Here is an 18107-nt window from a genome sequence, read left to right as displayed (position 1 = left end):
AACAGATGTCCCTGGGAGCATACCTAACCACAATGTTACCATCACACACCCAAAGCATCAAACCACACTCCACTCTTCCCATTCTTGACCTTTGAGTAAAACTGCAAGGCTGACCAAACACCTTTCTGCATGTTTAATGAATTTTAGGGGATGCTAATTGTATTTTGTCTTTTTTTTTTTTTTTTTACAACAATGGGAAACCACCATTCTTTGAAATGAGTTTGGTTGCTATAGACAATTTTTCCCCAAGCAGAAAAATTATATAGGCCAATTTCTGTTTTAGTAAGACTTTACTGGAATTAAGTTGTATAGCTTATCTCTTTCAAGTGGCTGGGCTGCTCCTCAGAAACTACTCATAGCAGCTAGGACATGAGTCAGGCAGACATTTAGGATAAACCCCAGCCCTTCAGAGAAGAATAAACTCACAGAGCACACTTTCAGTCAAGCTCACCAGCCTTAGTTTGTGGCGAATATAGAACTAGAATTCAGTCTCCAACCTCCTATTTCAGAGCTCTTTCAATTTCTCTCACACATCATTTACAATCCAGACTTCATGGGAAGAATGGCAGTGACACTACATTGATGGAGTGAGGTTGTATTTTTATCCCTCACTAATACCACCATCAGATGGTCAACCAAAAAAACTCAAACAGTGATAATTAAAGTCGACATTATATACAGGTATCAGACAATGCACTATTTTATGTTAAATATCAGAACCACCATTTTTTTAATGAAAATCTGAGGCCTAAGAGGTGTAGAAAACTGCTCAAGATCACAGAACAACAAGTTCCAGAGTCTGGATCCAAAACCGGGTCTGCTTTCATTTAAGTTGCTGTCATACAAAGTTTACATATATAATTTACTTTGTTTTTTGGCTTGGACTTTTACAACCCTGTCTTTGTTGAACACACCAGACACCCTCCAAGAATGCAGAGATTGTACATGGCAAAGCTAACCCCAGACTATCCGGTGTCCAAAACTCCATGTAGTCTCATGCTTCCTTATCTTTGGGCATGATATTCCCTTTTTCTGTAACACTCTCACCTTCTTCTATTGACTTTATCTCTCACTGTTTATCTACCAAACTTTTATCCATGCCTCAAAATCATGGTCAGTCATCACCTCTTCTGAAGCCTATCCTTACTACCCAACACATTCCAGGAGAATTAATCTTCCCTTCCTCTACTATTTCTGAATATTTAAGCTATATATTCAATTACTAAATGTAATGATTAGTTTACATGCCATCTCCCTGAAGGAAAGCTCCTTGGGGCCTGGTTTAATTCATCTTGGTATCCACAGTACCTACAAGCAATATACTTGAAATGGAGGTGTTGTTCTATAAATGTTCAACTGGCACTGAACTAAAGATATCTATCCAAATTCACTTCTACCAATTGTCACATTCTTCTTACATGAAATATTTCTGTCTATGCCTTTTCTATACAAAAAAATAGTTCTTGTTCCCCTCACCTCACCAAGAATGCTTTATACATAATAGGTGTTCCAGAAAAGTTTGTAGATTTGCATTGCTTACAGGATTTTTTAAAAAAGAGAGGGAAGGGCAAATAAATAAGATCTTACAGATTGCTTTAAACTTAGTAGAGAATGTTAGTAAACTTCTCCCTTCTTGAATCACCTTCAAAGCATGGTATTGCATCATGTGAGGGTACAGAATAAGTACACTGTACCGAAAAACTCGATCACTGACTCCATGGTTAAAATGCTACTTTTCATGAGGATTAATTGAGTGCAATCTTTTATCTGTTCCTATTCAGCATATGTACTGTATATCTGCTATGCATCCGAGGACAGCTGCCATTCTATTTACAGCATTATCTAAAAATGGCAACATTAAATCTATCTCCCATCTCTTTGAGATCTTTTTCAACCACAGAATCATCTCAGATGTTCTGCTTTTAGAGCAAAATATATGAGGTGTGAATGTGTGTAACAGTAAAAGACTAACAGGCAGAAATTCACAATGGTGGAATTATCCACTGGGGGTTGATAAAACTTCCCTCCTTTTCCTATCTCAAGAAAAGCTACGGGAAGGGAACTCGCGAACATCAGGGGGCAAATTAAAGAGGTAGCCAACCCTGCCCTTACACCCCTATCAGGAGTCTAAGAGCCTAAATATTGATTTTTCAGGGCTCTGTTGCTGACGGTAGTGATTTTGAACACTGACTGAAAAACAAACAGCAGAGGTGTGTGCTGATGAACCTCCCAAATACTATATCGCATTCCAGATTTTTTTTTGAGAGAAAGTTAAAATTAATCATTCAGTATTGTAAGAGAAAGGAAAAGCTCTGTGTTATTTATTATAACTCTCCATATTATATTTAACACAAAGTCTGTTAACTTCACTGAGAGCTATTATCACAAGAGGCAAAAACCTGATTTTACACAAAAACAAACAGTACTACAATCCTGACCAATCTGAACAACTTGGGAAAATTTATGCTCCTTTAATTGCTTTGTATTCAAAATTTCAAATTTCAAAACAAATTCTTTTGTCTCATCAAGCTTAAAGCCCATTTTGAGAGGCAACTGGGTGGCTCAGTTGAGTGTCTGACTCTTGCTTTCAGCTTAGGTCGTGATCTCCTGATTTGTGAGTTCAAGCCCCACATTGGGCTCGCACTGATAGCACAGATCCTGCTTGGGGTGTTTTCTGTCTCTCCTCCCCCCCCCCCCCCCACCCCCGCCTCTGCCCCTCCCCAGCTCTCTATCAAAATAAATAAAGAAACTTAAAAAAAAAAGTCCATTTTGAAAATCAGTGTGGCAACTAGACAGAGCAGAGAGCTGTCCTTTCATGATAAGGATCAACTACACTTAAGAAAAAATTAAAATTTATGGGGCGCCTGGGTGGCTCAGTCGGTTGGGCGGCCGACTTCGGCTCAGGTCACCATCTCGCGGTCCGTGAGTTCGAGCCCCACGTCGGGCTCTGTGCTGACAGCTCAGAGCCTGGAGCCTGTTTCAGATTCTGTGTCTCCCTCTCTCTCTGCCCCTCCCCTGTTCATGCTCTGTCTCTCTCTGTCTCAAAAATAACGTTAAAAAAAAAAATTTAAAAAAAAAATTTAAATTTAAATCCTTCCTTTAAGAAGATAATTTGTTCACCATGGAATTGGTCTTATAAATATGGAAGCCATCATTCTAAAAGTACTTTGCAACTTGGGAGTAGTGCTGTGAATTGGTTGAGGGTAGAGCCAGACTGCCTGGGTTCAAATACCAATGCTACCATTTACTAGCTGTGTGACCCTGGGCAAGATAAATAACCTTCAGTGACTTACTTGCATGGTTTCGAGGAATAATTGAGCTAGCACGTATAAAAAGTGGTTGGGATAGTGCACTCTATGTAGAGAGAAATAAAAGTATGTTACTAATTTTCTTTATTAGAATAGTCTCTGACTCAAAATGTAAAAATACATGAATTGGTTTCAATATTTCTCAAATGGGAATGGGGTGAGGAAGACCCACAAAAGAAAAGCTTTTACAAAAGAAATTACAATGATAGTCACTGCATGTTGCTTTCTCAACTAGCTCTTTTGGGGGGAACAAATTATACACACAGACACACACACACACACACACACACGTCTGAACTTTACATAAGCACAAATACCTGCATTTCAAAATGCTAGCCTTTATAAAAAGGCATGTTTTGTGGATCATGCAATATGTTCTTTACAATGTCTAATGCAGGCAAATATACAAATGTTTTTGTCAATAAACCTCTACATTATTTTTATTTAATTAAACAAACAAAAAAGCTAAAGGATCCTAAAAACAGCATCCAGCACAACACGTGACATATATATTGTTCCCAGTTCGGCAAATGGCAACTCAATAAAGGGGACAAGTTGCATAATGAAACACTCACACCCTACATCTGTCATTGGCATTTTCAACTGTTTCAAAAGCTAGGTCAAGTGAAGGTGAAATTACTAGTTATCAATTTTTCACTGATACGAAATTTGAAGTTTTAAAAGAAAAATCAATGTTATTCCAAAAAGCCAAATCCATTAAAACAGTTTTTTTTACCATGCATTTTACTCTAAAATTTACATTATCACTCATCAAACCATTTTTTAAAAAGTCTTGGGAGGAGCAATTTAGGTACACACCAATAGTCTATTTGAAACATGAGCTAAAAGTTAAAGATTTCAAAGTGGAAAATACATGTTACACTTCTTTAAAGAAAATCTAATGCATAATTTTTACAAGATGCCAAAATCATCAAATCATTCATGTTATTAATCTTGTGTGTTTGCTGACTGGCAAGGCTTCCAGGGAGTCTGTCTCTAAAGGACTATAAAGCTTTCAAAATACAGTTATGAAAAGTGGTAAATCCACACTTATATTACCACTAAGACAAGAAGGTAGGTTTTCAAAAACTAGTATGAAAATTTAACCGCAACAAAATTATAGTGAAGAAAATTCTAATTTCATGTATATGATATTTATGAGTATGTGTGTTTAATATGTAAAATTCATTAAACCTAAAAGTATCAATAAAAGTAAAATAAATATCCACTCTATGAGGTAAAACAGAAAAAAAAAACAGTACCACACGCACATTGATGTAGTTATGGTCTTCTGCTGAGGACAGTAATTTTGCTTCATTACAAAGATCCCAGTCCTTGGAGTTAAGAGATCATTTTCTGACTTTATTGTATTCTCCTTGTTGATGCATTAGCAACTACATTTCCTAGCCTCTAATTTTCATTTGGATTACAGAGGTCTGTCTGGCAAAAAAAAAAACTCATTTTCAAAGACCATTCACAAAATAAAACTTTGTAAATTTTATCTCCTTTGACAGCCATCAGCAGTAACTTTATTATTTATGCCAAGATAGACAACCATGGTGGGGTCTTGGTTCTACCACTAATCAGCTTACTTGCCAGTTCTGAGCCACAAATCTAGTCATATCTGAAATCCGAGTGTTGAAATGGATTATATCTGAGGTGTCTTTATGCTTGAAAATTGTATAATTAAGTTACCTTTTCCATATGGGAATTTAACCAAAATTCAGCTTTACTGCAGAAAAGAGGGTTAAAATGTGCTCCCCAATCCCACAGAAGAGCAAATACAAAGCAGAAAGCTGTCTTAGTATTGTTTTTAAGAAAAAGGTCATATTCTTTGGTCTACTACAGCCAAGCAGTGTACATCTATCCATCTCTGTGTATATTTCAGATGATAAAACACAGGCTCTGAGAGATTATGCAATATACCCAAGATTATAGAGCTAGCAATTGGTAAAGCTGGGGTTCAAACTCAGACCCTTCTGACTATGAGGCTTGATGCTTCACTTCTCAGGACAAAGCTCATTGAGAAGATGATAACTGAGAGGTAACTCTATTGCTAAATCTATTAAATAGCCCACTGATGCTAAAGTTCCCATCACTTTCTACATTTCTTATGAAAGTTCTATCCATTCCTTGGTACCCAAGAAGGTAATTTCTATCTTTCACAGGGAAGTTACATTCAAGTATTCCACACTAGCTGCTAATGACTGGCTAGAGAGGCAAGAATTAAGGTAAATGACTTGGTACTTGATAATGCATTTTATGATGATAATGGTACTTCTTGAAAATTAGTCAGACAGGTATGGGGGCTTGGTAACAGAGCCCAAGCAGAGAAAAGAAACAAAACAATGTACTTTCTAGTGCTTTTCTAGCAGGATTTCAAGATCTCTCTGATTACCAGGGGGAAATTATTCCACTCTTTCCACTGGCTTACGGTTTCCTCAAAGCTTCGTGACAATGTTACCTCATTTCAGAAATCTCAAAGACTAGCAGATTGAGGACACTGAACAAGCAAGCATGTTTAAAGTGACATCTTACAACATATATCCCAAACGTCCTCACTGTATTTTATTGTAGTTTTCAGCACAGACTGGAGCCCACAGATCTGGATCTGAATGTTGGTTCTGCCATTTACTAGTGCTACGAGTTTGGTCAAAATTATAAATCTCTTGCTTTAGCTTCTTGTCCATTAAAGACTGATATTGCCAGGAAGCTCATGAAATTGTTGTGAGCAGTCAAATCACATATATAGAAGGACTGAGCACAGTGCCTACCCCATGAGAAGCTCCCAGTAAAAGTTAGCTGTTATTACTATTATCAAAAAGCAATAAGGGGTGTCTGGGTGGTTCAGTTGTTTGAGCATCCAACTCTGGCTTGTCATAATCTCGCTGGTTCGTGGGTTCTAGCCCTGCCTTGGGCTCTGTGCTGACAGCTCAGAGCCTGGAGCCTGCTTCAAATTCTGTGTCTCCCTGGCTCTCTGCCCCTCTCCCACTCATGTTCTCTCTCTCTCTCTCTCTCTCTCTCTCTCTGTCTGTCTCTGTCTCTCTCTCAAAAATAAATATTGTTTAAAAAAGCAATAGGATATGAGAATTTGTATTTTTTAAAATAACCCTGATGACAGAATGCTGTTCATAGTAGTAATTAGGTCATGGAAAAAAAGTTCCACTCTAACAAGTTGCATACAAGATTAAGGACGTACATAATGTCGTATTTTTTTTTATTTTTTTAATGTTTATTATTTATTTTGGGGGGGGGGGTGGAGCTCATATACAGCATGAGCAGGGTAGGGGCAGAGAGAGAGGGAGACACAGAATCTGAAGCAAGCTCCAGGCTCTGAGCTGTCAGCACAGAGCCGAGGTGGGGCTCAAACCCATGAACCGCGAGATCACCACCCCAGCTGAAGTCGGACACTTAACCAACTGAGCCACCCAGGTGCCCCCATAATGGTTCATTAAAGGGGAAAAAATATACACATACAACTGATCCAATTATTAAAAAAAAAAAAAAAAAAAAAAAAAAAACCTATATTTCCACAAAAAAGCCTGGAATGTCTAGATGCATTCAGCAGTTGTTATTTGTGAATCAAATTTTATTTGCTTCTTTTTTGCTCACCGGTGTTTTCTCAATCTGCAATGACTATTTTGTAATAAAAATTTCATCTTTAATTTTCTTAAAATAAGAACTATATTCATACTTCAAAAATTAAAGTGAAATTTAAAAAAATCTATATAAAGACAATGTCAGGTAATAAATATCAGAAGTTAATGCCCTGATAGGATTTATGATCTACTATAAAATTAAAAGCTTGAAAATCAAGGTGATTATTTTCAGTTGGTTAAAATAGTGCTTAAGGCTTTGTATTAAGCAAAACAGATGATATGACATATTAACACTAAATATTTTTAAAATCCAGGGCAAATCTATAATACCTTTTAAAATTCAACATGTATTAGTTTCTAATGATTTTTCCATGGGTGAAATGTTCCAGACTTATCTTTTAGCACCAAAAGACACCCGATTTGGTTTGTAGTACACACTCACGTATGGCTTATTATCTACTCCTAGAAGTTGGCCACAGCAAAGTGGGATGTTTCTACAAAAATGAGTAGGAAAAATTACTAAAATTGTTTTCAAGTGGACTGAAGAAAAAGTACTGTTAAACGGACATTCGAAACATGCTTTTTGAAGCAATCAACAAGTAATATTCTTTTTGAAGGGGATCATGGGAGTTAACTCGATAAAAGCAGCCCCTTGGCTAAGGATGAACTGTTCATCTTGCTTTGGTCACGACAGAGTGCTAAGGATAGATGTCCATTTAAAGGTTGTGATGTAGTAATCAATATTGAATTCTCTGATGTTTTAAATGTAAGGCTGATTATGCAGGGAAACTGAGGGGGAGGGTGGGGAAATCACAGAAGTAAGAACCCAAGTTCATTTTGCAGCCCTACACTTGAAAATGTAGCAGTGCCCCTCATCATCTTCCTGAATCTCGGTGACTTCTCAGTAGTTCTGCCCACGTTAGACCTTCTTTGTAAATTATGCAGACCAAGCTGTATGCCTTGTTCTCTCTATATGCTTCCCCAAAAGTTTACTTCTCTCATTATAAATCTTTGTTTTCTATATAAAACTCAACCTAAACCTGAAATGCTAGCTTCTTGCCCTTTAAATGTGAACAAGGACATGGTCTACCATGTCCAATGTCACTGACAATATGGGATTATTCAGAGATACACATGGACAGAACAGAACAGGGAAAGAACTGTGTCTCAGAAGTTGAGAGAGGGGAAATTTCCCAGATGAAAGACGTGAATCACAGTGTCAAACTATGAGATAGGAAGTCAGGTAGCACTGCAAAGAGACCACACAATCTGCATATGAGAAGGTCATCAGTGTCCTTTACCAGAGCAGAAGAAATGACTTGGTATGAGTGGAATAGTGATCATGGTGGGAAAGGAAAGGTAAGGGAGAAATCGAGGAAAACAATTACAGAGAATAGATTGCCTTCAAGGTGTTAGGGCTATGTATAGAAAGAGAGTCACAAGGCATTGTATGAATTTGTTTGAGCCTTGTAAGTGTCATGGTTTGACTCCTCTGCCTGAGAGGGAAGCCATCCTCTGTGTCCCAACAGACCCTTTGTTGAAATCTCAAAAGCTGAGCTATTACTAGCACTACTTCATGGACATTTTCTGCACTCACCAGAAAGACCCCTCTCTTCTCAGCACTGCCCCTCCACCAACTAATGGAGATGTGGTATTGCCTGCATATGTTCCCTTCCATTCTCTCCTGGTAAAAGGACACCTTTCCTTTCAGAGAATACATTCCAAGCAATTTGACTGGAACCAGCCACCTCCACTCCAAAACATGGAGGCATTTAACTGAGGACAGCTCAATGGAAGCATGCCATCTCCCTGGCCACCTGGAATGATTCAAAAAAGGCACAGAATCCTAAGTAGGCCAGTCATAAGAAACCTCCTGGGCCTACCAAACAACAACAACAACACTATACACTCTTTCTCTGGAAATACTAGTTAAAAGAGTGTCATAGCCTAGAGCTGCTTCTGTAAGAAGAAAGCTGCCTGTGCACAAAGCTAATATGGAGAGGAACAGAGTAATGGGAAGAGGGATGTATACTCTGTCCTGATGATATTAGTTGTGCCTAACGTGTCATTTCCTGAACTTCCTCGTGATATGAGCCCATAAATATCCTCTTTGCCTAACTTATTTCAAATTGGGTCTTCATCATTTTCAAGAAGAGATTCCTAATCCCATTCACACCTCACTGATCTTATGTTTCTGAATATTGCAGGAATCTGTACCAAGGGAATCCCTCTATTCCACTAGATTCGACATTTCTTGAGGGCAGGAAAGACATGCATCTACCATAATGACTTGCACATAGTATCTGACCAATAAATATTTACTAAAACAAATGAGCAAAAGCAGTTCCTTTATGGTGCACCATCAAGAGCTAAAATTAAACAACTCAGCAACTAAATGAGAAGATCGCAATGAATAATATACAGTGATCTGGTTTGCTGTGCTGGTTCCCCTCCATCTGTCTAACAAGACTGTCCTAAGCATGTTTATTCCTGTGCCACTCCTAGCTCCATATCCTTCTCACCTTATTCACTCAAGTGGGAATGGAATATTCATATTCTAAACTGGATTTACAGACGTGGAAATTGTCTGTCTACGCAATTGTCAATCTTTTTGAGAAGATTAAAATTGCATTAAGAACAAGAATAAGGGAAAACTCATTGCTAGACATAGCCCTCGAAATCAGGAAATATATGTGCTAGCATGATGCCCTGCACATACTGCCTGTTGTTCAATAAATATCTGTTAAATAAGGAAACATCCTAGATGGGGACAATTTGAAATTTCAGTCAGTAAAAATCTGAGTCAAATTTAGACTGCTGACTAAATGGAGAAGAAGAGAAAGGCAAGAGGTAAAGGACTAAAAAAAAAAAAAAAAGTCTTTCTTGGCTTGGACAGCCATATTCTGCTACTGGCCAGTGTCTCAATACTGGCTCTTCCTTGTAGTGTGTGTTTTATGAATCCCTAGAGAATCACCTTGCTGTGGTTCTTGGGCACTGGCAATGCCATAAATGCTGACTGAAGGAACCCCCTCAGCTCCCACATCAGACCACCAAGCTCTAGTCTTTCTGCTAAGGGTGTCTTCCTCTGGACAGGAAATTCTTCAGAGCAGGGGTGGGAGTGGGGAGAGAGGCAGTGGCTGAAGACGCCATAATTGGCTCCCTTCTAGAGGATTCACATATCACCAATCTCCAGGAGACCACAACTTTTTCCTACTAGTTGTGGAAATGGGGCTTATTCCTACTGCAACCCTGTCTCTTTGCCATGGGCTCTTGCCTTCTGACTTTTGCATGCTTATGATGGGCACCAGAACCTATGCTCCCATAGGCCAGCCCATACACCAAGCTCCCTGAGTGGTTCCCCCACATCCTGTCCACATGAGTTTTGTGGGAGCAGGAGTGAAGAAGAGGGAAGAACGAGAGCAATACCCATGCAGCCTTAATTCTCTAAACTGGAATTCTCACTACCAGACTCTTCATCAATCCTATTATACTCTTCCTTCCTCTGCCCCTCACATACCCTCTCCAGGTGAGAGAGAGGCAAGCTGCAAAATAAGCACACAAATGAGATTTCTCAGTCTCCTAGCAAATCCTGAAGAGACGGTTTGACCCACATTATTCTTGGTCCTTTTGGAGCCCTGCCACAGCTCTCATACAACTCAGTAAGTCAAATATAATGACCTGTTATATAGGTGAAATTACTGCATATCCTGGTTTTGAAAAACATGACTTTGCTATGATTTGGGCCACATCCCACAAAGTTCATGGATCCACCTTTTACCAGATAATCATCTGAGGTTGCAAGTTGGGAAAGAATTCTTACCGTAGGAAATTCCCATTTACTTTTTTCCACTGGTAGGGCTAGGATGAGAACCTGGGATTTATTTCCCAATCCAGAGCCTCTCTCCTGACACACTGATGAAAGGAACAATAATTTCCTAATATAACCCTGGAAGCAGAAAAATAATCAGAAATGAAAAGAAAAAAAATTCCTCCTCTGTCCTTCTGTATAAAACAAATAATCCTCTACATCATCCTACACTGCATGTGTGATAAGGGGCTCCATCCTCTCTTGTATCATATTTGGTATTCATGCAATCTTTCTCCTCCTACAGTCCACCTAATCTTATGAAACATAATTCTTTTCTCTCTTCCTCCTCCCTACAAACACTAGATTCCTGATTCTCCTGGAGTATGTGCAAACTATTACACTAACCTTCTTTTAAACCAAGAACCATACTTCAACCTAAAACAGCTGTTGGACAAGTGTGTTTACTATTTTATATTATGAGCTTGGTTTTTAGCATCTTTTATGACAAAAGGGTTGATTTTTCCCCTTTACAAAGTGGCTGTGGCATTCTGTGGCGGCATGCTACAGGCACAAGTTCATGGCAAGTTCAGAGGAAAGGAATGTTCAAAGAAAACCGAACCCAAAGCATTGTGGGTAGTGATATGGAAAGTTGACAAAACAATGATAAACAATGGGGGGAAAAAGAAATAATTAAGTGTTCTGAAGCACTGTATCAGCATTTTATGCATTGTTAACTTTTTTTTAGGAAACTGTTTTATTGTGTGTGGTTTCATGGAGAGATACTAACCCAGTCTGTTGAAACACCCTTCTGCATGTATAATGATTATAAAACTTTTTTTTTTAATAAAAAAGAAAATGGGCAAATATGTCTGCCTGAGATAAGGCCTTCTGAACAAAAATATAATACATGGAAATCCTTTCTTGAAGTGCTTTGTGGATTTAAGGAGGTAGGAAACTTAAAACAGTAGAGTTACAGTAAACACATAAGTCTAAACAAGGTGTGAAAAATTGAACTATATGCTGCAACAGGCAAAACAAGAAGTAAAAGTAGCTAACAGAGGAAGGTAAATGCTTTACAGATACAAAGGTACTTCTAAAAAACAATTTGAGCTCCTGAGATCTGTCAAAGAGACACATTTTGAATACTGGTAAAATGCAATCCTACATCAATCACAGTTCAGCCTATATTTACTGTCTTGTTAGGTCCATTTCAATGTAGATTATGTCCTTTTATTTGCACTCATTTAGTTTCTGGAATGATTTTAGGCACTACGGATTTGTGAGTGGACAGAACACACAAAACTCCCTGCACCCATGAACATTACATTCTAGTGAGCAGAGAATACAATCAACACAATAATGAAGCATATGTGTATGAGAACATGGTCCATACAAGGAGAAAATAAAGCAAAGAAAACAGATGTATTGTGAGGGGTTGGGGCAGTAGGGGGAGGTCTGCTGTTTTAGGGTTTAAAAGTCATAAGAGGAGAAGTTAATGAGGTCACAATTGATCAGGCTTGAAGGAGGTAAGAGAGTAACCGTTCACTTAACCGAGAAGTGTGTGAGCAAAGAGCATATTCAAAGGTCCTGAGGTGGGAGCCATCCCAGTAAGTTAGATGAATATGAAGAAAACTAGGGTGGATGTTGGAGAGGAAACAAGGAGTGGAATGGTTCATAATGAGTTAAAGAGGTAACTAGGGAATGGGAAGGGTCAGGAGATCATAGGTATTATAAGGACATTAGCTTTTATTCTGAGGGAGAGGAGAAGTTATAGAAGTATTCTACAAAGTGACATGATCTGAGATATCATATGCTAGCCATTTCTTTCCATAAGACATTACAATATACAAGTTTTGAAGCCTTTTAAAAAAATGTTTGAGAGAGAGAGAAAGTGCAAGCAGGGGAGGGGCAGAGAAAGAGGGAGAGAGAGAATCCCAAGCAGGCTCAGCACCATCAGTACAGGGCCCAATATGGAGCTCAATCCCACAAACTTCAAGATCATGACATGAGCTGAAGTCAACAGTCAGATGCTTAAATAGCTGAGTCACCCAAGCACCCCCAAATTTTCATTTTTTTTTCCATTTTGTGCTATGTTTTTTAAAACATCTTTTATGGGCCTCAAAACCTAAAAGGACAAGATGGGGCCAGGAAGTAAAGAGAGAAGTGAAAATATTGTATAATGGTTACCATAATATCACTTTCTTTCCATGAGTACCTAAGATACTACATGAATTAAGTGATTTTCATGACACCCTGCTAAAGATCACTGATTGAATCCATAGTACCAGCCAGTAAGTGTGATCTGCCTTAGCATACCAAACCAACTTGATTCTGTCATATCTTAGAGAGACAATTTACTTCTTCTTTATATAAAACAGGTTGCTAGAAAGAAAGAAGGGACATACATTGTTGATGTTGATGTCACTCAGGTATCTGTTCGTTTTGTTCAGCACATGTAAGATGCTAGAACAAGAATGAGAGAGACAATTTACTTCTTCTTTATATAAAACAGGTCGCTAGAAAGAAAGAAGGGACATACATTGTTGATGTTGATGTCACTCAAGTATCTGTTCGTTTTGTTCAGCACATGTAAGATGCTAGAACAAGAATGAGTTGTCATAGTTTTAGAGATGTTTGATAAAGAAGCACTGAGACTGGATAGCTGGAGGAAGGATAAAATCTCCTAGCAGGCCAGGCTGCACAATAATCAGTATTGACTCAAATCAGATGCTATTGTGCATTATCAATATAACAGGCTGAGACTGGAGTTTTCTTTAGAGGAAAAACTGTTTTGAAATAACACGGTAAAGCAGGCTTTTTCAACACCCATTCTAGTACAGTGCTACCTACAATAGCTGCAAAATGTACTGCTTTCTTGTCAACTATAAATACAGGACTTGGTCAATAAATCCTTCACTTATTATTCCATATTCAGAAATTTGAGAAGCTTCCAGAAACCTACAGTCTTTAAACTAGTGTTTAACAAGGAAGTGGATATCGGGGAGGTATGAGGAACTGAGCTAGTTCGGGATAGGAGGTTGCTGATATTTCAAGGTTCTCTAAACACATTTCATATTTCAATGCTACAACCTTCTTGAAGTATCTCTAGGATAAAAGACAAGGAACTATTCCCTTTCAAACAGAGGAATAGGGGTCTGTAAAACCTAATCATTAGGGACTTAGCCAAGTTAAAGATGCATTTCAAAGTCTGAAGAGAAGAAACATTCCTATTAAGCATTCACCTATAAGCCAGGCCACTGTATTTGTGTGTATGTGTGTTTGCATGTGTGTGTATTATGATTCCCACTCTATACATGAGGAAATTGAAGGACATATTCAAGGTAGATGCAGGAGCTTGGGCAAGAATGGGAATGCAATATTTCGAGGGTGAATGCAAATGGCACAGAAATAGAAAGTTAGCAATGGGACATGAAATTTATACGAATTTACCTGTAGAAGATGCTCTTGTGTACTATTCACCCAACAACTAAAGATCTTCCCTTCAGTTTGAAGCACTCACTGTCCCAGCTGCTGGCAGCACTGAATGCTAACAGCTCACAGCTGATCCCCTCTCTGGGCACTGGCTCCGTTGAAGGGAGCTGCCTCGCTGGAGGCTAAACTCCTCCCCGGGGGCAGCAAATGTCTAATGACTGCTAAATAAAGAGGTACAAAGGACAGCCCCCTACCTCAACTCAGGATAACTCCGAATGGCCAGCCCAGCTCTAGAGCTCCCCATAGGATTGGCTGTGTCCTCTGCTGCAACTGCATCTCAATTCAAACTCTCCATCTGCCCATCCTGCTTCCCTCACCCCTCATAGGTATTGTTCCCAAGAGCACACAACAATAAACCTCATAGATGCAAATACCAGAGGCTGAGAGTATGTTTCCAAAGGAAGCAGACAAAGGCAACACCACAAAAAAATAGGCACTAGATGATAACGTTTCCCACTCTCTGAACGAATGAGATTAAAACGTAGTGACTGATTCTACTAGGCACTTCCATGGGCTAGTGTTAGTTTCTAATGCAATTCCCATTATAACTGGAAGCAAGTCACAAGTACTCATACTGTTACAAAATGCTTGTGTTTAAGTCAAAATGATAATGAGTCATTGACTTACATGAGGAATTGTCAATTAGTAAGTGATTTTATAGGGACTGTGAAGTCCCTCTGTATCTCATGGAAGCTATCTGGTGGTCAAATCTGGTATCAAATATATCTAATTAACTGCATATCCCTTAACACAGTAAAACATGTTTTCTTGAGAAGCTTGATAAATATTTTATTAATTCTGTAATTGTGTAGGAGTCCAAGGAGAGTAAAAAAAATGTGGCAAAAAGAAAAATATATTTCATAGTAACAGACTGCTGAGTTTCATGTAGATCCAAAGAGAGACTCATTATTAAAGAAATAACTTGAACATTAAGACCAGGAAATAAGGATCATAAGGAGTCAGAATGGGTTAAAGTGGTAACATAAAGAACATATCAGATATACCATACTGGGCATCAGTTGAGATACCTCATGATGATTTTGCTGAGGTCAAGGCAGAGATATAAGCTGAAAAATAATATAAATAGCTAAGGTTATAAAATGCTGGACAACTATATCCAGAGAGAACAGCTACCATAATTGATAGTTGGAAGGAAAATTTTTGGTGGCTCCACGTTTTCTCTTTCTCATCTTGTCTTGGTGATCTACAAAGGAATGGGGGCACATAGGGAGGGCCTGGATTTATAGGCTAGAAGCAAGTGTTGATGCAAACAGGGCTGGCTTTATTTTCTAAGACGAAAATTCACTAGGACAGGCACAACATGTTATCTAAAGAATTATTATACAATCTTAATCAGAACTGTACAATACAATCCTACAACAGGCAATAACATGAAGTAAAAAAGGTATCACAGCACAGGACTTTCCAGATTATGGAGACCTCAAAGATTAAGTGTTACTCAGAAGACACTGGCAACTGACATTTAACAAATATATATTGAGCTTCTCACAGATGCCAGGAACTGCTCTATGCACTGAAGATATAGCTGTGAACAAGAGATACAAGACCCTGTTGCATTCTAATGGTGGGAGAAGCAGAAAGATAATAAATGGCTAAAAAAAATCTATTATGAAAATATCCTGTCATGATGACTGCTATGAAGAAAACAAAAACATGGCACTATGATAAAGAGAAACTGAAGCTACCTTAGACTGAATTCAAGAGAAAGCCTTCCTGAAAAGGTGGCATTTGAGCTAAGGGCTCAATAGCAAGTTAAAAAATCAGCCATTTGAAGGTATGAGAGAAGAATATTCCAGTCAGAGAGGACCAATGCTAAAAGGCCTCATTTGGATAAGCTTGGAGAGGATACTCATTTGGCTGAAACATACCGAGTGAAAGATATCAAGGTTAAGAGTTGAAATCAGAGACATAAGCAATAGTCAAAGCTTTATGCATTGATACATGGAAGAGACATAATGGATTTGTTTGGAAAGATCACTCTGGCTGATATTCCAAGAACCAAATACTACAGGGGGAGGTGGTCAGAATGGAAGTTCAGAAACCATATAAGAAGCTATTGCTCTATGGGGCTCCTGGGTGGCTCAGTCAGTTAAGCCTCCGACTTTGGCTTGGGTCATGATTTCATGGTTCTGGACTTTGAGCCCCGCATTGGGCTCTGTGCTGACAGCTCAGAGCCTGGAGCCTGCTTCAGATTCTGTGTCTCCCTCTCCCTCCTCCTTTATGCCCTCTCTCTCTCCTTCAAAAGTAAATAAACATGTAAAAAAAGAAGAAGAAGAAGCTATTGCTCTAGTAGGCAAGAGATGATGATAACAGGAAGCTCTAAGAAAGTGAAATTTAACGAGACCAATCATAAGGCTTGTTTTTATACCCACAACCGCCCCCCCCCCCAACGACAGCACAATATAAGATAGGAGATTCATGAGTGAGAGAAGCACAGATTTTAAAAGAATAGGGTAAAACAAAATGGTGGGGGTATGTCAAATGGACATGGAGGCCAACCTGCAAAAGCTTCCAATGGCCAAAGCTGGAACAATTTGAGCCACAAAATGAATAATATAGTACGGAATTATAATCCAAAGTATCAAATATCCATGAGTCCACACTATTTTTAAATAAATGATTGAATGGATAAATGGGAGAAACTGACAAATTTCCCATATAGAATTCCAAACAATTTATGTAAATACTCTGCCTCAAGGAGATGGAGTTTAACTATTCACATCTTGAGTATGGACTGCTCTTCCAAAGAGTACAGTATAGAAAGAGAATAAAGTAACCTCACAATAGAGAAATCATAGCCAGGTGATCAACATTAGTGTCAGTGATAAGTCAAGTTGACAGTAAGTGCCCTTGATATAGTAAAAAATAGTACATTTTTGTGATCTCCCTAAAACCCATAACCTCAGTACAATCATAAAAAAAAATTAGACAAACACAAATTGAGAGACATTCTATAAAATACCTGATTGCCAAGGTCATGGAAAACAAAGAAAATCTGAGAAACTCTTACACTTCAGAAGAAAGTACTGAGACATGACAGCTAAATGTAGAATGTATCCTGGATGAGATACTGGAACAGAAAAAGGACATTTCCCTACAAACTAAGGAAACCCAAATAAAGTAGACAGTTAATAGCAACGTGCCAATGTTGGTTACTTAGTTGTGCCAAACATAGCACAGTAATATAAAATGTAAACAGCAGGAGAAACTGGATGGAGAATATATGGAAACTCCATACTGTCTTTCAACTTTACAATTTAAAACTATTATAAAATTAAAGGTTATTTTATTTAAAAAAAATCATAGGGACCTTGGATTGGTTCCCATCAACAAAAGTATGGCATCTAAAAAATGGAAGCCAAAGGCCTCCTTCACTCAGTCTTGTTGAAACACAGCCATAGTGCTATGGGGAACACAGTACTGCTAGGTGCCATGCTTGGAGAAGAATGCAGAAAAATGCTCCAGAAACGAGAGTAAGCAGAATGGACAGAGGACTTAAACTCATGACACGTGAGAAACAACTAAAAATACTGGGAATACTTAACCTAGGAAACAAGGAAAGCAAAACAGCTATCTCAAAATACATGAGGGGTTTTTTTTTACAAAGAGTGAGTATTGGACCTTCTCCTAAGTCTGAAACTGCAGCACTTGGTAAAAATGGAGGGAAGACTGTGAGTGGGAAAATATCTATTCAAGAAAAGGAAGAACATTTTAAACCTAGCATTGCCTGCCCTGAGAGGCAAACACATGCCCTTCCAATATTGAGCATTCAAGCTTCTGCTGGAAAGATGTTTGTCCAGCAGTTGTAGAAGACGAGATGGATATTTGAACTCCACGGGACTTTCTAGGTATTCAATACAAAAATTTAATGTCTTCCTG

At 38.4% G+C, this 18107-nt stretch overlaps 1 protein-coding gene across 7 annotated transcripts in view; it reads right to left on the bottom strand.

Moving 5' to 3' along the window:
- Nucleotides 1-18107, bottom strand: part of SOX5 (SRY-box transcription factor 5) — a 1011059-nt gene that overhangs the window by 882991 nt on the left and 109961 nt on the right. The window lies entirely within an intron of this gene.

Source organism: Panthera pardus, unplaced genomic scaffold (assembly GCF_024362965.1).
Source record: "Panthera pardus isolate Hobbes unplaced genomic scaffold, ASM2436296v1 HiC_scaffold_6, whole genome shotgun sequence".
Lineage (NCBI taxonomy): Eukaryota > Metazoa > Chordata > Mammalia > Carnivora > Felidae > Panthera > Panthera pardus.
Note: the sequence above shows the minus strand (reverse complement) of the source record. Positions and strands in the feature narration are given on the sequence as shown.